The following is a 25,096-nucleotide window of genomic DNA, read 5'->3' as shown; positions in this document are numbered from 1 at the left end:
GGGAGTCACTAAGATCGTGCGCCCGATATCCTGCATGTGTCGCTTCCCCGCTCAGGTCCCTGGAGTTCACCTTCTTCTTCCTGGTGCATGTAAGTGCATTGTCCGTGTATAATGCGCTGTGCGGGGAGTCACTAAGATCCTGCGTCCGATATCCTGCATGTGTCGCTTCCCCGCTCAGGTCCCCGGAGTTCACCTTCTTCTTCCTGGTGCATGTAAGTGCATTGTCTGTGTATAATGCGCTGTGCGGGGAGTCACTAAGATCATGCGCCCGATATCCTGCATGTGTCACTTCCCCGCTCAGGTCCCTGGAGTTCACCTTCTTCTTCCTGGTGCATGTAAGTGCATTGTCCGTGTATAATGCGCTGTGCGGGGAGTCACTAAGATCCTGCGCCCGATATACTGCATGTGTCGCTTCCCCGCTCAGGTCCCCAGAGTTCACCTTCTTCTTCCTGGTGCATGTAAGTGCTTTGTCTGTGTATAATGCGCTGTGCGGGGAGTCACTAAGATCCTGTACCTGATATCCTGCATGTGTCCCTTCCCCGCTCAGGTCCCTGGAGTTCACCTTCTTCTTCCTGGTGCATGTAAGTGCATTGTCTGTGTATAATGCGCTGTGCGGGGAGTCACTAAGATCATGCGCCCGATATCCTGCATGTGTCACTTCCTCGCTCAGGTCCCTGGAGTTCACCTTCTTCTTCCTGGTGCATGTAAGTGCATTGTCTGTGTATAATGCGCTGTGCGGGGAGTCACTAAGACCGTGCGCCCGATATCCTGCATGTGTCGCTTCCCCGCTCAGGTCCCTGGAGTTCACCTTCTTCCTCCTGGTGCATGTAAGTGCATTGTCCGTGTATAATGCGCTGTGCGGGGAGTCACTAAGATCCTGCGTCCGATATCCTGCATGTGTCGCTTCCCCGCTCAGGTCCCCAGAGTTCACCTTCTTCTTCCTGGTGCATGTAAGTGCATTGTCTGTGTATAATGCGCTGTGCGGGGAGTCACTAAGATCCTGCACCCGATATCCTGCATGTGTCACTTCCCCGCTCAGGTCCCAGGAGTTCACCTTCTTCTTCCTGGTGCATGTAAGTGCATTGTCCGTGTATAATGCGCTGTGCGGGGAGTCACTAAGATCCTGTACCTGATATCCTGCATGTGTCGCTTCCCCGCTCAGGTCCTTGGAGTTCACCTTCTTCTTCCTGGTGCATGTAAGTGCATTGTCCGTGTATAATGTGCTGTGCGGGGAGTCACTAAGATCCTGTACCTGATATCCTGCATGTGTCCCTTCCCCGCTCAGGTCCCAGGAGTTCACCTTCTTCCTGGTGCATGTAAGTGCATTGTCCGTGTATAATGTGCTGTGCGGGGAGTCACTAAGATCCTGCGCCCGATATCCTGCATGTGTGGCTTCCCCGCTCAGGTCCCCGGAGTTCACCTTCTTCTTCCTGGTGCATGTAAGTGCATTGTCTGTGTATAATGCGCTGTGCGGGGAGTCACTAAAAATGTGCGTCTGATATCCTGCATGTGTCGCTTCCCCGCTCAGGTCCCCGGAGTTCACCTTCTTCTTCCTGGTGCATGTAAGTGCATTGTCCGTGTATAATGTGCTGTGCGGGGAGTCACTAAGATCCTGCACCCGATATCCTGCATGTGTCGCTTCCCCGCTCAGGTCCCCGGAGTTCACCTTCTTCTTCCTGGCGCATGTAAGTGCATTGTCCGTGTATAATGCGCTGTGCGGGGAGTCACTAAGATCCTGCGCCTGATATCCTGCATGTGTCGCTTCCCCGCTCAGGTCCCCAGAGTTCACCTTCTTCTTCCTGGCGCATGTAAGTGCATTGTCCGTGTATAATGTGCTGTGCGGGGAGTCACTAAGATCCTGCACCCGATATCCTGCATGTGTCGCTTCCCCGCTCAGGTCCCCGGAGTTCACCTTCTTCTTCCTGGTGCATGTAAGTGCATTGTCCGTGTATAATGCGCTGTGCGGGGAGTCACTAAGATCCTGCACCCGATATCCTGCATGTGTCGCTTCCCCACTCAGGTCCCCGGAGTTCACCTTCTTCTTCCTGGTGCATGTAAGTGCATTGTCCGTGTATAATGCGCTGTGCGGGGAGTCACTAAGATCCTGCACCCGATATCCTGCATGTGTCGCTTCCCCGCTCAGGTCCCCAGAGTTCACCTTCTTCTTCCTGGTGCATGTAAGTGCATTGTCCGTGTATAATGCGCTGTGCGGGGAGTCACTAAGATCCTGCGTCCGATATCCTGCATGTGTCGCTTCCCCGCTCAGGTCCCCAGAGTTCACCTTCTTCTTCCTGGTGCATGTAAGTGCATTGTCTGTGTATAATGCGCTGTGCGGGGAGTCACTAAGATCCTGCACCCGATATCCTGCATGTGTCACTTCCCCGCTCAGGTCCCAGGAGTTCACCTTCTTCTTCCTGGTGCATGTAAGTGCATTGTCCGTGTATAATGCGCTGTGCGGGGAGTCACTAAGATCCTGTACCTGATATCCTGCATGTGTCGCTTCCCCGCTCAGGTCCTTGGAGTTCACCTTCTTCTTCCTGGTGCATGTAAGTGCATTGTCCGTGTATAATGTGCTGTGCGGGGAGTCACTAAGATCCTGTACCTGATATCCTGCATGTGTCCCTTCCCCGCTCAGGTCCCAGGAGTTCACCTTCTTCCTGGTGCATGTAAGTGCATTGTCCGTGTATAATGTGCTGTGCGGGGAGTCACTAAGATCCTGCGCCCGATATCCTGCATGTGTGGCTTCCCCGCTCAGGTCCCCGGAGTTCACCTTCTTCTTCCTGGTGCATGTAAGTGCATTGTCTGTGTATAATGCGCTGTGCGGGGAGTCACTAAAAATGTGCGTCTGATATCCTGCATGTGTCGCTTCCCCGCTCAGGTCCCCGGAGTTCACCTTCTTCTTCCTGGTGCATGTAAGTGCATTGTCCGTGTATAATGTGCTGTGCGGGGAGTCACTAAGATCCTGCACCCGATATCCTGCATGTGTCGCTTCCCCGCTCAGGTCCCCGGAGTTCACCTTCTTCTTCCTGGCGCATGTAAGTGCATTGTCCGTGTATAATGCGCTGTGCGGGGAGTCACTAAGATCCTGCGCCTGATATCCTGCATGTGTCGCTTCCCCGCTCAGGTCCCCAGAGTTCACCTTCTTCTTCCTGGCGCATGTAAGTGCATTGTCCGTGTATAATGTGCTGTGCGGGGAGTCACTAAGATCCTGCACCCGATATCCTGCATGTGTCGCTTCCCCGCTCAGGTCCCCGGAGTTCACCTTCTTCTTCCTGGTGCATGTAAGTGCATTGTCCGTGTATAATGCGCTGTGCGGGGAGTCACTAAGATCCTGCACCCGATATCCTGCATGTGTCGCTTCCCCACTCAGGTCCCCGGAGTTCACCTTCTTCTTCCTGGTGCATGTAAGTGCATTGTCCGTGTATAATGCGCTGTGCGGGGAGTCACTAAGATCCTGCACCCGATATCCTGCATGTGTCGCTTCCCCGCTCAGGTCCCCAGAGTTCACCTTCTTCTTCCTGGTGCATGTAAGTGCATTGTCCGTGTATAATGCGCTGTGCGGGGAGTCACTAAGATCCTGCGTCCGATATCCTGCATGTGTCGCTTCCCCGCTCAGGTCCCAGGAGTTCACCTTCTTCTTCCTGGTGCATGTAAGTGCATTGTCCGTGTATAATGCGCTGTGCGGGGAGTCACTAAGATCCTGCACCCGATATCCTGCATGTGTCACTTCCCCGCTCAGGTCCCAGGAGTTCACCTTCTTCTTCCTGGTGCATGTAAGTGCATTGTCCGTGTATAATGCGCTGTGCGGGGAGTCACTAAGATCCTGTACCTGATATCCTGCATGTGTCGCTTCCCCGCTCAGGTCCTTGGAGTTCACCTTCTTCTTCCTGGTGCATGTAAGTGCATTGTCCGTGTATAATGCGCTGTGCGGGGAGTCACTAAGATCCTGTACCTGATATCCTGCATGTGTCGCTTCCCCGCTCAGGTCCTTGGAGTTCACCTTCTTCTTCCTGGTGCATGTAAGTGCATTGTCCGTGTATAATGTGCTGTGCGGGGAGTCACTAAGATCCTGTACCTGATATCCTGCATGTGTCCCTTCCCCGCTCAGGTCCCAGGAGTTCACCTTCTTCCTGGTGCATGTAAGTGCATTGTCCGTGTATAATGTGCTGTGCGGGGAGTCACTAAGATCCTGCGCCCGATATCCTGCATGTGTGGCTTCCCCGCTCAGGTCCCCGGAGTTCACCTTCTTCTTCCTGGTGCATGTAAGTGCATTGTCTGTGTATAATGCGCTGTGCGGGGAGTCACTAAGAATGTGCGTCTGATATCCTGCATGTGTCGCTTCCCCGCTCAGGTCCCCGGAGTTCACCTTCTTCTTCCTGGTGCATGTAAGTGCATTGTCCGTGTATAATGTGCTGTGCGGGGAGTCACTAAGATCGTGCACCCGATATCCTGCATGTGTCGCTTCCCCGCTCAGGTCCCCGGAGTTCACCTTCTTCTTCCTGGCGCATGTAAGTGCATTGTCCGTGTATAATGCGCTGTGCGGGGAGTCACTAAGATCCTGCGTCCGATATCCTGCATGTGTCGCTTCCCCGCTCAGGTCCCCAGAGTTCACCTTCTTCTTCCTGGTGCATGTAAGTGCATTGTCCGTGTATAATGCGCTGTGCGGGGAGTCACTAAGATCCTGCACCCGATATCCTGCATGTGTCGCTTCCCCACTCAGGTCCCCGGAGTTCACCTTCTTCTTCCTGGTGCATGTAAGTGCATTGTCCGTGTATAATGCGCTGTGCGGGGAGTCACTAAGATCCTGCACCCGATATCCTGCATGTGTCGCTTCCCCGCTCAGGTCCCCAGAGTTCACCTTCTTCTTCCTGGTGCATGTAAGTGCATTGTCCATGTATAATGCGCTGTGCGGGGAGTCACTAAGATCCTGCACCCGATATCCTGCATGTGTCGCTTCCCCGCTCAGGTCCCCGGAGTTCACCTTCTTCCTGGTGCATGTAAGTGCATTGTCCGTGTATAATGCGCTGTGCGGGGAGTCACTAAGATCCTGCGTCCGATATCCTGCATGTGTCGCTTCCCCGCTCAGGTCCCTGGAGTTCACCTTCTTCTTCCTGGTGCATGTAAGTGCATTGTCCGTGTATAATGCGCTGTGCAGGGAGTCACTAAGATCCTGCGTCCGATATCCTGCATGTGTCGCTTCCCCGCTCAGGTCCCCGGAGTTCACCTTCTTCTTCCTGGTGCATGTAAGTGCATTGTCCGTGTATAATGCGCTGTGCGGGGAGTCACTAAGATCCTGCCCCCGATATCCTGCATGTGTCGCTTCCCCGCTCAGGTCCCTGGAGTTCACCTTCTTCTTCCTGGTGCATGTAAGTGCATTGTCCGTGTATAATGCGCTGTGCGGGGAGTCACTAAGATCCTGCGTCCGATATCCTGCATGTGTCGCTTCCCCGCTCAGGTCCCCGGAGTTCACCTTCTTCTTCCTGGTGCATGTAAGTGCATTGTCCGTGTATAATGCGCTGTGCGGGGAGTCACTAAGATCGTGCGCCCGATATCCTGCATGTGTCGCTTCCCCGCTCAGGTCCCTGGAGTTCACCTTCCTCCTCCTGGTGCATGTAAGTGCATTGTCCGTGTATAATGCGCTGTGCGGGGAGTCACTAAGATCCTGCCCCCGATATCCTGCATGTGTCGCTTCCCCGCTCAGGTCCCCGGTGTTCACCTTCTTCCTGGTGCATGTAAGTGCATTGTCCGTGTATAATGCGCTGTGTGGGGAGTCACTAAGATCCTGTACCTGATATCCTGCATGTGTCCCTTCCCCGCTCAGGTCCCAGGAGTTCACCTTCTTCCTGGTGCATGTAAGTGCATTGTCCGTGTATAATGCGATGTGCGGGGAGTCACTAAGATCCTGTGCCCGATATCCTGCATGTGTCGCTTCCCCGTTCAGGTCCCTGGAGTTCACCTTCTTCCTCCTGGTGCATGTAAGTGCATTGTCCGTGTATAATGCGCTGTGCGGGGAGTCACTAAGATCATGCGCCCGATATCCTGCATGTGTCACTTCCCCGCTCAGGTCCCCGGAGTTCACCTTCTTCTTCCTGGTGCATGTAAGTGCATTGTCTGTGTATAATGCGCTGTGCAGGGAGTCACTAAGATCCTGTGCCTGATATCCTGCATGTGTCGCTTCCCCGCTCAGGTCCCCGGAGTTCACCTTCTTCTTCCTGGTGCATGTAAGTGCATTGTCCGTGTATAATGTGCTGTGCAGGGAGTCACTAAGATCCTGCGCCCGATATCCTGCATGTGCCGCTTCCCCGCTCAGGTCCCCGGTGTTCCCCTTCTTCCTGGTGCATGTAAGTGCATTGTCCGTGTATAATGCGCTGTGCGGGGAGTCACTAAGATCCTGCGCCTGATATCCTGCATGTGTCGCTTCCCTGCTCAGGTCCCTGGAGTTCACCTTCTTCTTCCTGGTGCATGTAAGTGCATTGTCAGTGTATAATGTGCTGTGCGGGGAGTCACTAAGATCCTGCGCCCGATATCCTGCATGTGTCACTTCCCCGCTCAGGTCCCCGGAGTTCACCTTCTTCTTCCTGGTGCATGTAAGTGCATTGTCCGTGTATAATGCGCTGTGCAGGGAGTTACTAAGATCCAGCGCCCGATATCCTGCATGTGTCGCTTCCCCGCTCAGGTCCCCGGAGTTCACCCTCTTCTTCCCGGTGCATGTAAGTGCATTGTCCGTGTATAATGCTCTGTGCGGGGAGTCACTAAGATCCAGCGCCCGATATCCTGCATGTGTCGCTTCCCCGCTCAGGTCCCTGGAGTTCACCTTCTTCTTCCCGGTGCATGTAAGTGCATTGTCCGTGTATAATGCGCTGTGCGGGGAGTCACTAAGATCCTGCGCCCGATATCCTGCATGTGTCTCTTCCCTGCTCAGGTCCCGGAGTTCACCTTCTTCTTCCTGGTACATGTAAGTGCATCGTCCGTGTATAATGCGCTGTGTGGGGAGTCACTAAGATCGTGCGCCCGATATCCTGCATGTGTCGCTTCCCCGCTCAGGTCCCTGGAGTTCACCTTCTTCCTGGTGCATGTAAGTGCATTGTCCGTGTATAATGCGCTGTGCGGGGAGTCACTAAGATCCTGCACCCGATATCCTGCATGTGTCACTTCCCCGCTCAGGTCCCCGGAGTTCACCTTCTTCTTCCTGGTGCATGTAAGTGCACTGTCTGTGTATAATGCGCTGTGCGGGGAGTCACTAAGATCGTACACCCGATATCCTGCATGTGTCACTTCCCCGCTCAGGTCCCCGGAGTTCACCTTCTTCTTCCTGGTGCATGTAAGTGCATTGTCCGTGTATAATGCGCTGTGCGGGGAGTCACTAAGATCGTACACCCGATATCCTGCATGTGTCACTTCCCCGCTCAGGTCCCCGGAGTTCACCTTCTTCTTCCTGGTGCATGTAAGTGCATTGTCCGTGTATAATGCGCTGTGCGGGGAGTCACTAAGATCCTGCGCCCGATATCCTGCATGTGTCGCTTCCCCGCTCAGGTCCCTGGAGTTCACCTTCTTCTTCCTCGTGCATGTAAGTGCATTGTCCGTGTATAATGCGCTGTGTGAGGAGTCACTAAGATCCTGCGCCCGATATCCTGCATGTGTCACTTCCCCGCTCAGGTCCCTGGAGTTCACCTTCTTCTTCCCGGTGCATGTAAGTGCATTGTCCATGTATAATGGCTGTGCGGGGAGTCACTAAGATCCTGCCCCCGATATCCTGCATGTGTCGCTTCCCCGCTCAGGTCCCCGGAGTTCTCCTTCTTCTTCCTGGTGCATGTAAGTGCATTGTCCGTGTATAATGCGCTGTGCGGGAGTCACTAAGATCCTGCACCCGATATCCTGCATGTGTCGCTTCCCCGCTCAGGTCCCCGGAGTTCACCTTCTTCTTCCTGGTGCATGTAAGTGCATTGTCTGTGTATAATGCGCTGTGTGGGGAGTCACTAAGATCCTGCCCCCGATATCCTGCATGTGTCGCTTCCCCGCTCAGGTCCCCGGGGTTCACCTTCTTCTTCCTGTTGCATGTAAGTGCATTGTCCGTGTATAATGTGCTGTGCAGGGAGTCACTAAGATCCTGCGCCCGATATCCTGCATGTGTCGCTTCCCCGCTCAGGTCCCCGGAGTTCACCTTCTTCCTGGTGCATGTAAGTGCATTGTCCGTGTATAATGCGCTGTGCGGGGAGTCACTAAGATCCTGCACCCGATATCCTGCATGTGTCACTTCCCCGCTCAGGTCCCCGGAGTTCACCTTCTTCTTCCTGGTGCATGTAAGTGCATTGTCCGTGTATAATGCGCTGTGCGGGGAGTCACTAAGATCCTTCCCCCGATATCCTGCATGTGTCGCTTCCCCGCTCAGGTCCCTGGAGTTCACCTTCTTCTTCCTGGTGCATGTAAGTGCATTGTCCGTGTATAATGCGCTGTGCGGGGAGTCACTAAGATCCTGCGCCCGATATCCTGCATGTGTCACTTCCCCGCTCAGGTCCCTGGAGTTCACCTTCTTCTTCCTGGTGCATGTAAGTGCATTGTCCGTGTATAATGCGCTGTGCGGGGAGTCACTAAGATCCTTCCCCCGATATCCTGCATGTGTCACTTCCCCGCTCAGGTCCCCGGAGTTCACCTTCTTCTTCCTGGTGCATGTAAGTGCATTGTCCGTGTATAATGCGCTGTGCGGGGAGTCACTAAGATCGTACACCCGATATCCTGCATGTGTCACTTCCCCGCTCAGGTCCCTGGAGTTCACCTTCTTCTTCCTGGTGCATGTAAGTGCATTGTCCGTGTATAATGCGCTGTGCGGGGAGTCACTAAGATCGTACACCCGATATCCTGCATGTGTCACTTCCCCGCTCAGGTCCCCGGAGTTCACCTTCTTCTTCCTGGTGCATGTAAGTGCATTGTCCGTGTATAATGCGCTGTGCGGGGAGTCACTAAGATCGTACACCCGATATCCTGCATGTGTCACTTCCCCGCTCAGGTCCCCGGAGTTCACCTTCTTCTTCCTGGTGCATGTAAGTGCATTGTCCGTGTATAATGCGCTGTGCAGGGAGTCACTAAGATCCTGCGCCCGATATCCTGCATGTGTCCCTTCCCCGCTCAGGTCCCCGGAGTTCACCTTCTTCTTCCTGGTGCATGTAAGTGCATTGTCCATGTATAATGCGCTGTGCGGGGAGTCACTAAGATCCTGTGCCTGATATCCTGCATGTGTCGCTTCCCCGCTCAGGTTCCTGGAGTTCACCTTCTTCTTCCTGGTACATGTAAGTGCATTGTCCGTGTATAATGTGCTGTGCGGGGAGTCACTAAGATCCTGCGCCCGATATCCTGCATGTGTCACTTCCCCGCTCAGGTCCCCGGAGTTCACCTTCTTCTTCCTGGTACATGTAAGTGCATTGTCCGTGTATAATGTGCTGTGCGGGGAGTCACTAAGATCCTGCGCCCGATATCCTGCATGTGTCACTTCCCCGCTCAGGTCCCAGGAGTTCGTCTTCTCCTTCCTGGTGCATGTAAGTGCATTGTCCGTGTATAATGTGCTGTGTGGGGAGTCACTAAGATCCTGCACCCGATATCCTGCATGTGTCGCTTCCCCGCTCAGGTCCCTGGAGTTCACCTTCTTCTTCCTGGTGCATGTAAGTGCATTGTCCGTGTATAATGCGCTGTGCGGGGAGTCACTAAGATCCTGCACCCGATATCCTGCATGTGTCGCTTCCCCGCTCAGGTCCCTGGAGTTCACCTTCTTCTTCCTGGTGCATGTAAGTGCATTGTCCGTGTATAATGCGCTGTGCGGGGAGTCACTAAGATCCTGCGCCCGATTTCCTGCATGTGTCGCTTCCCCGCTCAGGTCCCTGGAGTTCACCTTCTTCTTCCTGGTGCATGTAAGTGCATTGTCCGTGTATAATGCGCTGTGCGGGGAGTCACTAAGATCCTGCACCCGATACCCTGCATGTGTCGCTTCCCCGCTCAGGTCCCTGGAGTTCACCTTCTTCTTCCTGGTGCATGTAAGTGCATTGTCCGTGTATAATGCGCTGTGCGGGGAGTCACTAAGATCCTGCACCCGATATCCTGCATGTGTCGCTTCCCCGCTCAGGTCCCTGGAGTTCACCTTCTTCTTCCTGGTGCATGTAAGTGCATTGTCCGTGTATAATGCGCTGTGCGGGGAGTCACTAAGATCCTGCACCCGATATCCTGCATGTGTCGCTTCCCCGCTCAGGTCCCGGGAGTTCACCTTCTTCTTCCTGGTGCATGTAAGTGCATTGTCCGTGTATAATGCGCTGTGCAGGGAGTTACTAAGATCCAGCGCCCGATATCCTGCATGTGTCGCTTCCCCGCTCAGGTCCCCGGAGTTCACCCTCTTCTTCCCGGTGCATGTAAGTGCATTGTCCGTGTATAATGCGCTGTGCGGGAGTCACTAAGATCCTGCACCCGATATCCTGCATGTGTCGCTTCCCCACTCAGGTCCCTGGAGTTCACCTTCTTCTTCCTGGTGCATGTAAGTGCATTGTCCGTGTATAATGCTCTGTGCGGGGAGTCACTAAGATCCAGCGCCCGATATCCTGCATGTGTCGCTTCCCCGCTCAGGTCCCTGGAGTTCACCTTCTTCTTCCCGGTGCATGTAAGTGCATTGTCCGTGTATAATGCGCTGTGTGGGGAGTCACTAAGATCGTGCGCCCGATATCCTGCATGTGTCGCTTCCCCGCTCAGGTCCCTGGAGTTCACCTTCTTCCTGGTGCATGTAAGTGCATTGTCCGTGTATAATGCGCTGTGCGGGGAGTCACTAAGATCCTGCACCCGATACCCTGCATGTGTCACTTCCCCGCTCAGGTCCCCGGAGTTCACCTTCTTCTTCCTGGTGCATGTAAGTGCATTGTCCGTGTATAATGCGCTGTGCGGGGAGTCACTAAGATCGTACACCCGATATCCTGCATGTGTCACTTCCCCGCTCAGGTCCCCGGAGTTCACCTTCTTCTTCCTGGTGCATGTAAGTGCATTGGTTGTGTATAATGCGCTGTGCGGGGAGTCACTAAGATCCTGCGCCCGATATCCTGCATGTGTCGCTTCCCCGCTCAGGTCCCTGGAGTTCACCTTCTTCTTCCTCGTGCATGTAAGTGCATTGTCCGTGTATAATGCGCTGTGCGGGGAGTCACTAAGATCCTGCGCCCGATATCCTGCATGTGTCACTTCCCCGCTCAGGTCCCTGGAGTTCACCTTCTTCTTCCTCGTGCATGTAAGTGCATTGTCCGTGTATAATGCGCTGTGTGAGGAGTCACTAAGATCCTGCACCCGATATCCTGCATGTGTGGCTTCCCCGCTCAGGTCCCTGGAGTTCACCTTCTTCTTCCTGGTGCATGTAAGTGCATTGTCCGTGTATAATGCGCTGTGTGGGGATTCACTAAGATCGTGCGCCCGATATCCTGCATGTGTCGCTTCCCCGCTCAGGTCCCTGGAGTTCACCTTCTTCCTGGTGCATGTAAGTGCATTGTCCGTGTATAATGTGCTGTGCGGGGAGTCACTAAGATCCTGCGCCTGATATCCTGCATGTGTCACTTCCCCGCTCAGGTCCCTGGAGTTCACCTTCTTCTTCCAGGTGCATGTAAGTGCATTGTCCGTGTATAATGCGCTGTGCGGGGAGTCACTAAGATCCTGCACCCGATATCCTGCATGTGTCACTTCCCCGCTCAGGTCCCCGGAGTTCACCTTCTTCTTCCTGGTGCATGTAAGTGCATTGTCCGTGTATAATGCGCTGTGCGGGGAGTCACTAAGATCGTACACCCGATATCCTGCATGTGTCACTTCCCCGCTCAGGTCCCCGGAGTTCACCTTCTTCTTCCTGGTGCATGTAAGTGCATTGTCCGTGTATAATGCGCTGTGCGGGGAGTCACTAAGATCCTGTACCTGATATCCTGCATGTGTCGCTTCCCCACTCAGGTCCCCGGAGTTCACCTTCTTCTTCCTGGTGCATGTAAGTGCATTGTCCGTGTATAATGCGCTGTGCAGGGAGTCACTAAGATCGTACACCCGATATCCTGCATGTGTCACTTCCCCGCTCAGGTCCCCGGAGTTCACCTTCTTCTTCCTGGTGCATGTAAGTGCATTGTCTGTGTATAATGCGCTGTGCGGGGAGTCACTAAGATCCTGCGCCCGATATCCTGCATGTGTCGCTTCCCCGCTCAGGTCCCTGGAGTTCACCTTCTTCTTCCCGGTGCATGTAAGTGCATTGTCCATGTATAATGGCTGTGCGGGGAGTCACTAAGATCCTGCACCCGATATCCTGCATGTGTCGCTTCCCCGCTCAGGTCCTTGGAGTTCACCTTCTTCTTCCTGGTGCATGTAAGTGCATTGTCTGTGTATAATGCGCTGTGTGGGGAGTCACTAAGATCCTGCCCCCGATATCCTGCATGTGTCGCTTCCCCGCTCAGGTCCCCGGGGTTCACCTTCTTCTTCCTGTTGCATGTAAGTGCATTGTCCGTGTATAATGTGCTGTGCAGGGAGTCACTAAGATCCTGCGCCCGATATCCTGCATGTGTCACTTCCCCGCTCAGGTCCCCGGAGTTCACCTTCTTCCTGGTGCATGTAAGTGCATTGTCCGTGTATAATGCGCTGTGCGGGGAGTCACTAAGATCCTGCACCCGATATCCTGCATGTGTCACTTCCCCGCTCAGGTCCCCGGAGTTCACCTTCTTCTTCCTGGTGCATGTAAGTGCATTGTCCGTGTATAATGCGCTGTGCGGGGAGTCACTAAGATCCTTCCCCCGATATCCTGCATGTGTCACTTCCCCGCTCAGGTCCCCGGAGTTCACCTTCTTCTTCCTGGTGCATGTAAGTGCATTGTCCGTGTATAATGCGCTGTGCGGGGAGTCACTAAGATCGTACACCCGATATCCTGCATGTGTCACTTCCCCGCTCAGGTCCCCGGAGTTCACCTTCTTCTTCCTGGTGCATGTAAGTGCATTGTCCGTGTATAATGCGCTGTGCGGGGAGTCACTAAGATCCTGCACCTGATATCCTGCATGTGTCGCTTCCCCGCTCAGGTCCCCGGAGTTCACCTTCTTCTTCCTGGTGCATGTAAGTGCATTGTCCGTGTATAATGCGCTGTGCGGGGAGTCACTAAGATCGTACACCCGATATCCTGCATGTGTCACTTCCCCGCTCAGGTCCCCGGAGTTCACCTTCTTCTTCCTGGTGCATGTAAGTGCATTGTCCGTGTATAATGCGCTGTACGGGGAGTCACTAAGATCCTGCGCCCGATATCCTGCATGTGTCCCTTTCCCGCTCAGGTCCCCGGAGTTCACCTTCTTCTTCCTGGTGCATGTAAGTGCATTGTCCGTGTATAATGCGCTGTGCGGGGAGTCACTAAGATCCTGCGCCCGATATCCTGCATGTGTCGCTTCCCCGCTCAGGTCCCTGGAGTTCACCTTCTTCTTCCTGGTACATGTAAGTGCATTGTCCGTATATAATGCGCTGTGCGGGGAGTCACTAAGATCCTGCGCCCGATATCCTGCATGTGTCGCTTCCCCACTCAGGTCCCCGGAGTTCACCTTCTTCTTCCTGGTGCATGTAAGTGCATTGTCCGTGTATAATGCGCTGTGCGGGGAGTCACTAAGATCCTGCGCCCGATATCCTGCATGTGTCACTTCCCCGCTCAGGTCCCCGGAGTTCACCTTCTTCTTCCTGGTACATGTAAGTGCATTGTCCGTGTATAATGTGCTGTGCGGGGAGTCACTAAGATCCTGCGCCCGATATCCTGCATGTGTCACTTCCCCGCTCAGGTCCCAGGAGTTCGTCTTCTCCTTCCTGGTGCATGTAAGTGCATTGTCCGTGTATAATGTGCTGTGCGGGGAGTCACTAAGATCGTACGCCCGATATCCTGCATGTGTCGCTTCCCCGCTCAGGTCCCTGGAGTTCACCTTCTTCTTCCTGGTACATGTAAGTGCATTGTCTGTGTATAATGCGCTGTGCAGGGAGTCACTAAGATCGTGCGCCTGATATCCTGCATGTGTCGCTTCCCCGCTCAGGTCCCCGGAGTTCACCTTCTTCTTCCTGGTGCATGTAAGTGCATTGTCTGTGTATAATGCGCTGTGCGGGGAGTCACTAAGATCCTGCACCCGATATCCTGCATGTGTCACTTCCCCGCTCAGGTCCCTGGAGTTCACCTTCTTCTTCCTGGTGCATGTAAGTGCATTGTCCGTGTATAATGCGCTGTGCAGGGTGTCACTAAGATCCTGCACCCGATATCCTGCATGTGTCGCTTCCCCGCTCAGGTCCCCGGAGTTCACCTTCTTCTTCCTGGTGCATGTAAGTGCATTGTCCGTGTATAATGCGCTGTGCGGGGAGTCACTAAGATCCTGCACCCGATATCCTGCATGTGTCGCTTCCCCGCTCAGGTCCCTGGAGTTCACCTTCTTCTTCCTGGTGCATGTAAGTGCATTGTCCGTGTATAATGCGCTGTGCAGGGAGTCACTAAGATCCTGCACCCGATATCCTGCATGTGTCGCTTCCCCGCTCAGGTCCCCGGTGTTCACCTTCTTCCCGGTGCATGTAAGTGCATTGTCCGTGTATAATGCGCTGTGCAGGGAGTCACTAAGATCCTGCACCCGATATCCTGCATGTGTCGCTTCCCCGCTCAGGTCCCCGGTGTTCACCTTCTTCCCGGTGCATGTAAGTGCATTCTCTTCCGACACAATTTGAAAGTTAAATCCCGTGCTCAGTCCGAATCAGTCGAATCATCCGATGGCACTGTCCCCCGTTTTCTGTCCCCAGACATGTGGGACGCCATTGGTTTCCTGCCTCAGTATGTGTCCTGCTATGTGTTTTATGTTCGAGGTCTCATGTATGTATGAATATCGCATGGACCTGGACGTGGATCTTCTACACTTAAAACATTGTTTTATAGATAATAAATGCCCCCTAAACGATAAAAAAAAAAGTGAAAATCTCCCCACAAACTGCACACATAAGGTATTGTCGCAACCGTAACAATAAACTAAAAACACCAACCAAACAAAAGCTTCGTAGAAAGCTCTCAAAAAGTCACCTTTACTCCACCACGATTCCAGCAAAAAGTACAACTAATCCCACAAAAAATAAGCCCCGACACAACGAATCAGAATCAACAAAAAGCAAAAATTCTTCTCTCTAAATGAGTTTTTATTCTGCAAAATTATTCAAACACAGAAAAGCTTTATCCATGAGACGTCGGCAGAAATAACAGGATATCTGCTCTATGGAGCATAAAACAAAGAGTTACCAAAATGTAATCAGCGGGTAAAGCCACCTCAGAAATAGAGTTACTATTCTCCTTGGGGGGTTTAGTGTCCAGAGTGGGGTCAGAGTGGGGTCACATTTTCGGGGTTTCTGCTTTGTACAGCAAATACAAATAACACAACATTTTATTGTTACATTTTGAACATTCCGTATAGAACCTCCATCTTGTTCTATTTCCGGTTCCCAGGCATAACGAGGGCTGATTTGGATAGTTTGAGGGGCGCAATTTAAAAACGCGATACTTTGTGGGGAGTTCCTAATAAATAGAACTTTTATAACCTCTATAAATATGAATCGGCCTCTGGAATCATTGAATCTAAAATTTCCTTGAAAATCTGGAATGTTGCCGAGTGATTTGTCGTTGGGGGTTAAATTGACAGTATGATGAGCAGAACATTTACAAATCAGAAAATTGATTATTTTTTTAATTTTTATTTTTTGTAAATAAGTGCAAAACATTTTAGGGTTAGACCAGAACCTGGCAGTAAGGTGCAGCACAGCATGTCACACAAACTGCCTGCCAATCACCCTGGGACGGTAAAGAGTTAAAGTTACAGTCGCACATAGAGACACATAGAGACACATAGAGACACACAGAGACACACAGAGGCACACAGAGGCACACAGAGGCACACAGAGGCACACAGAGGCACACAGAGGCACACAGAGGCACATAGAGACACATAGAGACACATAGAGACACAGGGCACATCTGAAATATCACCTGAAGCCACCGCCAGGACCTTGTAAAGTATAATCATATAAAAAGCACTATAACCAAGCTTGATACATAGATACAGCACCAGAACCAAGCTTGATACATAGATACAGCATTATAACCAAGCTGGATAATTAGATACAACACCAGAACCAAGCTTGATACATAGATACATCATTATAACCAAGCTGGATAATTAGATACAACACCAGAACCAAGCTTGATACATAGATACAGCATTATAACCAAGCTAGATACATAGATACAGCACCAGAACCAAGCTTGATACATAAATAAAGCACTAGAACCAAGCTTTATACATAGATACAGCATTATAACCAAGCTTGATACATAGATAGAGACACATAGAGACACATAGAGGCACATAGAGACACATAGAGGCACATAGAGACACATACAGACACATACAGACACATAGAGACACATAGAGGCACATAGAGACACATAGAGACACATAGAGGCACATAGAGACACATAGAGACACATACAGACACATAGAGGCACATAGAGGCACATAGAGACACATAGAGGCACATAGAGACACATAGAGGCACATAGAGGCACATAGAGACACATAGAGACACAGGGCACATCTGAAATATCACCTGAAGCCACCGCCAGGACCTTGTGAAGTATAATCATATAAAAAGCACTATAACCAAGCTTGATACATAGATACAGCACCAGAACCAAGCTTGATACATAGATACAGCATTATAACCAAGCTGGATAATTAGATACAACACCAGAACCAAGCTTGATACATAGATACATCATTATAACCAAGCTGGATAATTAGATACAACACCAGAACCAAGCTTGATACATAGATACAGCATTATAACCAAGCTAGATAAATAGATACAGCACCAGAACCAAGCTTGATACATAAATAAAGCACTAGAACCAAGCTTTATACATAGATACAGCATTATAACCAAGCTTGATACATAGATAGAGACACATAGAGACACATAGAGGCACAGAGAGACACATAGAGACACATAGAGGCACATAGAGACACATACAGACACATACAGACACATAGAGACACATAGAGGCACATAGAGACACATAGAGACACATAGAGGCACATAGAGACACATAGAGACACATACAGACACATAGAGGCACATAGAGGCACATAGAGACACATAGAGGCACATAGAGACACATAGAGGCACATAGAGGCACATAGAGACACATAGAGACACATAGAGGCACATAGAGACACATACAGACACATAGAGACACATAGAGGCACATAGAGACACATAGAGGCACATAGAGGCACATAGAGGCACATAGAGGCACATAGAGGCACATAGAGACACATAGAGACACATAGAGGCACATAGAGGCACATAGAGGCACATAGAGGCACATAGAGACACATAGAGACACATAGAGACACATAGAGACACATAGAGACACATAGAGACACAGGGCACATCTGAAATATCACCTGAAGCCACCGCCAGGACCTTGTGAAGTATAATCATATAAAAAGCACTATAACCAAGCTTGATACATAGATACAGCACCAGAACCAAGCTTGATACATAGATACAGCATTATAACCAAGCTGGATAATTAGATACAACACCAGAACCAAGCTTGATACATAGATACATCATTATAACCAAGCTGGATAATTAGATACAACACCAGAACCAAGCTTGATACATAGATACAGCATTATAACCAAGCTAGATAAATAGATACAGCACCAGAACCAAGCTTGATACATAAATAAAGCACTAGAACCAAGCTTTATACATAGATACAGCATTATAACCAAGCTTGATACATAGATAGAGACACATAGAGACACATAGAGGCACATAGAGACACATAGAGACACATAGAGGCACATAGAGACACATACAGACACATACAGACACATAGAGACACATAGAGGCACATAGAGACACATAGAGACACATAGAGGCACATAGAGACACATAGAGACACATACAGACACATAGAGGCACATAGAGGCACATAGAGACACATAGAGGCACATAGAGACACATAGAGGCACATAGAGGCACATAGAGACACATAGAGACACATAGAGGCACATAGAGACACATACAGACACATAGAGACACATAGAGGCACATAGAGACACATAGAGGCACATAGAGGCACATAGAGGCATATAGAGGCACATAGAGGCACATAGAGACACATAGAGACACATAGAGGCACATAGAGGCACATAGAGGCACATAGAGGCACATAGAGGCACATAGAGACACATAGAGACACATAGAGACACATAGAGACACATAGAGACACATAGAGACACATAGAGACACATAGAGACACAGGGCACATCTGAAATATCACCTGAAGCCACCGCCAGGACCTTGTGAAGTATAATCATATAAAAAGCACTATAACCAAGCTTGATACATAGATACAGCACCAGAACCAAGCTTGATACATAGATACAGCACCAGAACCAAGCTTGATACATAGATACAGCATTATAACCAAGCTGGATAATTAGATACAACACCAGAACCAAGCTTGATACATAGATACATCATTATAACCAAGCTGGATAATTAGATACAACACCAGAACCAAGCTTGATACATAGATACAGCATTATAACCAAGCTAGATAAATAGATACAGCACCAGAACCAAGCTTGATACATAAATACAGCACTAGAACCAAGCTTTATACATAGATACAGCATTATAACCAAGCTTGATACATAGATACAGCATTATAACCAAGCTCGACACATAGATACAGCACTAGAACCAAGCTTGATACATAGATACAGCATTATAACCAAGCTTGACACATAGATACAGCACTAGAACCAAGCTTGATACATAGATACAGCACTAGAACCAAGCTTGATACATAGATACAGCACTTGAACCAAGCTTGATACATAGATACAGCACTTGAACCAAGCGTGATACATAGATACAGCACTTGAACCAAGCGTGATACATAATTACAGCACTTTAACCAAACTGGATAAATGGATACAACACCAGAACTAAGCTTGATACATAGATACACAGCATTATAACCAACCTTGATACATAGTACAAGAACCAAGCTTTATACATAGATACAGAATTATAACCAAGCTTGATACATAGATACAGCACTTGAACCAAGCTTGATACATAGATACAGCATTATAACCAAGCTTGACACATAGATACAGCACTAGAACCAAGCTTGATACATAGATACAGCACTAGAACCAAGCTTTATACAGAGATACAGCATTATAACCAAACTTGACACATAGATACAGCACTAGAACCAAGCTTGATACATAGATACAGCACTAGAACCAAGCTTTATACAGAGATACAGCATTATAACCAAGCTTGACACATAGATACAGCACTAGAACCAAGCTTGATACATAGATACAGCACTTGAACCAAGCTTGATACATAGATACAGCACTTGAACTAAGCTTGATACATAGATACAGCACTTGAACTAAGCTTGATACATAGATACAGCACTTGAACCAAGCTTGATACATAGATACAGCACTATAACCAAGCTGGATACACAGTTACAGCACTAGAACCAAGCTTTATACAGAGATACAGCATTATAACCAAACTTGATACATACATACAGCACTATAACCAAGCTGGATAAATAGATACAGCACCAGAACCAAGCTTGATACATAGATACAGCATTATAACCGAGCTTGATAATAAGATACAACACCAGAACCAAGCGTGATACATAGATACAGCATTATAACCAAGCTTGATACATAGATACAGCAATTGAACCAAGCTTGATACATAGTAACAGCATAATAACCAAGCTTGATACATAGATACAGCACTAGAACCAAGCTTGATACATAGATACAGCAATAGAACCAAGCTTGATACATAGATACAGCACTAGAACCAAGTTTGATACATAGATACAGTACTAGAACCAAGCTGGATAAATAGATACAGCACCAGAACCAAGCGTGATACATAGATACAGCATTATAACCAAGCTGGATAATAAGATACAATACCAGAACCAAGCTTGATACACAGATACAGCACTAGAACCAAGCTTGATACATAGATACAGCATTATAACCAAGCTGGATAAATAGATACAGCACCAGAACCAAGCTTGATACATAGATACAGCACCAGAACCAAGCTTTATACATAGATACAGCATTATAACCAAGCTTGCTACATAGATACAGCATTATAACCAAGCTTGCTACATAGATACAGCATTATAACCAAGCTGGATAATAAGATACAACACCAGAACCAAGCTTGATACATAGATACAACACTAGAACCAAGCTTGATACATAGATACAGCATTATAACCAAGCTGGATAATAAGATACAACACCAGAACCAAGCTTGATACATAGATACAGCACCAGAACCAAGCTTGATACATAGATACAGCACTCAAACCAAGCTTCATACATAGATACAGCATTATTACCAAGCTTGACACAGATACAGCATCAGAACCAAGCTTACTACATGGGTACATGACCAGAACCTAGCTTACTACATATATAGAACACCGGAACCAAGATTATTGCACAGATACAGCACAAAAACTAAGCATATTTCATAGAAACCGGACCAGAGCCTGGTTTATTACATAGATATAGTAAAGGAACTTAGCCTGCTTCATAGTTAAAGAACCAGAACCACGTTTACACAGATGTCATACCAGAACCAAGCTTACTGCAGAGATATAAGACCAGAAGCAAGCTCAATACATAGATACAGGACCAAAACCAAGGATACAGGACTAGAACCAAGATTGCTGCATAAAAACAGGGCAAGAACCAATGTCAATACAAAGATACATTGTAACCAATGTTACATCATAGATTGGTGATCGGTGATTATTAGACGCTGCCACATGTAACCTGCAGCAAAAAGGTTCAAGACATTTCACCTCTGTATTTATTTTTTGTGTCTCCACACATCACAGGATTAGGTACACAGCTCAGCAGACTGTATCACACATCACAGGATTAGATACACCGCTCAGCAGACTGTATCACACATCACAGGATTAGATACACCGCTCAGCAGACTGTATCACACATCACAGGATTAGATACACAGCTCAGCAGACTGTATCACACATCACAGGATTAGATACACAGCTCAGCAGACTGTATCACACATCACAGGATTAGATACACAGCTCAGCAGACTGTATCACACATCACAGGCTTAGGTACACAGCTCAGCAGACTGTATCACACATCACAGGATTAGATACACACCTCAGCAGACTGTATCACACATCACAGGATTAGATACACAGCTCAGCAGACTGTATCACACATCACAGGATTAGATACACAGCTCAGCAGACTGTATCACACATCACAGGATTAGATACACAGCTCAGCAGACTGTATCACACATCACAGGATTAGATACACCGCTCAGCAGACTGTATCACACATCACAGGCTTAGATACACAGCTCAGCAGACTGTATCACACATCACAGGATTAGATACACAGCTCAGCAGACTGTATCACACATCACAGGCTTAGATACACAGCTCAGCAGACTGTATCACACATCACAGGCTTAGATACACAGCTCAGCAGACTGTATCACACATCACAGGCTTAGATACACAGCTCAGCAGACTGTATCACACATCACAGGATTAGATACACAGCTCAGCAGACTGTATCACACATCACAGGATTAGATACACAGCTCAGCAGACTGTATCACACATCACAGGATTAGATACACAGCTCAGCAGACTGTATCACACATCACAGGATTAGATACACAGCTCAGCAGACTGTATCACACATCACAGGATTAGATACACAGCTCAGCAGACTGTATCACACATCACAGGATTAGATACACAGCTCAGCAGACTGTATCACACATCACAGGATTAGATACACAGCTCAGCAGACTGTATCACACATCACAGGATTAGATACACAGCTCAGCAGACTGTATCACACATCACAGGATTAGATACACAGCTCAGCAGACTGTATCACACATCACAGGATTAGATACACAGCTCAGCAGACTGTATCACACATCACAGGATTAGATACACAGCTCAGCAGACTGTATCACACATCACAGGATTAGATACACAGCTCAGCAGACTGTATCACACATCACAGGATTAGATACACAGCTCAGCAGACTGTATCACACATCACAGGATTAGATACACAGCTCAGCAGACTGTATCACACATCACAGGATTAGATACACAACTCAGCAGACTGTATCACACATCACAGGATTAGGTACACAGCTCAGCAGACTGTATCACACATCACAGGATTAGATACACAGCTCAGCAGACTGTATCATACATCACAGGCTTAGATACACAGCTCAGCAGACTGTATCACACATCACAGGATTAGATGCTCAGCAGACTGTATCACACATCACAGGATTAGATACACAGCTCAGCAGACTGTATCACACATCACAGGATTAGATACACAACTCAGCAGACTGTATCACACATCACAGGATTAGGTACACAGCTCAGCAGACTGTATCATACATCACAGGCTTAGATACACAGCTCAGCAGACTGTATCACACATCACAGGATTAGATGCTCAGCAGACTGTATCACACATCACAGGATTAGATACACAGCTCAGCAGACTGTATCACACATCACAGGCTTAGATACACAGCTCAGCAGACTGTATCACACATCACAGGCTTAGATACACAGCTCAGCAGACTGTATCACACATCACAGGATTAGATACACAGCTCAGCAGACTGTATCACACATCACAGGATTAGATACACAGCTCAGCAGACTGTATCACACATACAGCCTATCCATCACTAGAGAGCAGCGGTGCCATCACTAGAGAGCAGCGGTGCCATCACTGAGAATACAGCCTATCCCTCACTAGAGAGCAGCGGTGCCATCACTGAGAATACAGCCTATCCATCACTAGAGAGCAGCGGTGACATCACTGAGAATACAGCCTATCCATCACTAGAGAGCAGCGGTGCCATCACTGAGAATACAGCCTATCCATCACTAGAGAGCAGCGGTGACATCACTGAGAATACAGCCTATCCATCACTAGAGAACAGCGGTGCCATCGCTGAGAATACAGCCTATCCATCACTAGAGAGCAGCGGTGCCATCGCTGAGAATACAGCCTATCCCTCACTAGAGAGCAGCGGTGCCATCGCTGAGAATACAGCCTATCCCTCACTAGAGAGCAGCGGTGCCATCACTGAGAATACAGCCTATCCCTCACTAGAGAGCAGCGGCGCCATCACTGAGAATACAGCCTATCCATCACTAGAGAGCAGCGGAGCCATCACTGAGAATACAGCCTATCCATCACTAGAGAGCAGCGGTGCCATCACTGAGAATACAGCCTATCCATCACTAGAGAGCAGCGGTGCCATCACTGAGAATACAGCCTATCCATCACTAGAGAGCAGCAGTTGTGGATGCCATGTGATGTTGCACCCTATAATGTAGGGACCCACTAAAAAGAGGCCACTGTGAAAGGGTTAATGGCCAATGCATTTTGACGAAAAATAACTAAAATCATTGTATAGAGTGCATAGAGTGTAGATCTTTCTCTCTCTAAATGTTTGTATATATTTCTGTTCTGTATATATTACGGAATGGTGGAAATTATGAACCATCAGAAGATGAAATAAGAACAAAAATTATTATAATAGAAATAAAACAAATCCTTCTTATATGAACAGAACATCTTTATATAACGCATCTCCTGCAGCTCAGCAACAAAATGACAAATAATCCCAACAATCCAAAGAGTAATGGTATAATAATAACAGGAAATAATAACAAATAATAAGTAACAATAAATATAAATCATGAGACATCAATAATCTCTCCAAATACTAAACATCCTCAGAAAACAGGAGATCTTAGTGACGACCGCTCCCAGATTCCACAATAACAGTAAATCCGATATCCGCAAAGTGTAAGCATGTCCGGCAGCCTGACGCTGAGCGTATAATCCGGAGATTATATCTTATAGGACGGAGGAGATGGAGGAGATCCTGGTACCGACAGGAAAGGGGCAACGATCACTTATAATAAATATACAGCACATATTCACTACAAGCCAGAGACACACATGATGGGGGTTGTAGTGTCACAGTGGCTGCAGGAAAGTATACACATGGAGAGTCATTATATACCCTGTATACCCCATATATATTATATACCCCATATACCCCATATAGATTATATACCCCATATACCCCATATAGATTATATACCCCATATACCCCATATAGATTATATACCCTGTATACCCCATATAGAATATATTACATGTATACCCCAAATAGATTTTATAACCTGTATACCCCATATAGCTTATATACCCTGAATACCCCGTATAGATTATATACCCTGTATACCCCGTATAGATTATATACCCTGTATACCCCGTATAGATTATATACCCTGTATACCCCATATAGATTATATACCCCATATACCCCATATAGATTATATACCCTGTATACCCCATATAGAATATATTACATGTATACCCCAAATAGATTTTATAACCTGTATACCCCATATAGCTTATATACCCTGTATACCCCGTATAGCTTATATACCCTGAATACCCCGTATAGATTATATACCCTGTATACCCCGTATAGATTATATACCCTGTCTACCCCATATAGATTATATACCCTGTCTACCCCATATAGATTATATACCCTGTATACCCTGTATAGATTATATACCATGTGTACCCCATATACATTATATACCCCATATACATCATATAGATTATACACCCTGTATATCCTGTATACATTATATACCCTGTATACCCCATAAAGATTATATACCCTGTATACCCCAAATAGATTGTATAACATGTATACACCATATACAATATATTACCTGTATATCCCATATAGATTGTATAACCTGTATACACCATATAGAATATATAACCTGTATACCCCATATAGATTATATAACTTGTATAAACCCTGTGTATACCATATACATTATATG

General features: G+C 48.4%; 1 protein-coding gene across 2 annotated transcripts in view; it reads right to left on the bottom strand.

The window, feature by feature from the left end:
* The window catches only part of LOC140119728 (T-box transcription factor TBX15), a 107,899-nt gene that overhangs the window by 52,242 nt on the left and 30,561 nt on the right, over positions 1-25,096 (bottom strand). The window lies entirely within an intron of this gene.

This window comes from Engystomops pustulosus, chromosome 2, assembly GCF_040894005.1.
Source record: "Engystomops pustulosus chromosome 2, aEngPut4.maternal, whole genome shotgun sequence".
In the NCBI taxonomy this organism is placed as follows: domain Eukaryota; kingdom Metazoa; phylum Chordata; class Amphibia; order Anura; family Leptodactylidae; genus Engystomops; species Engystomops pustulosus.
This window is presented reverse-complemented; position numbering and strand designations above follow the sequence as displayed.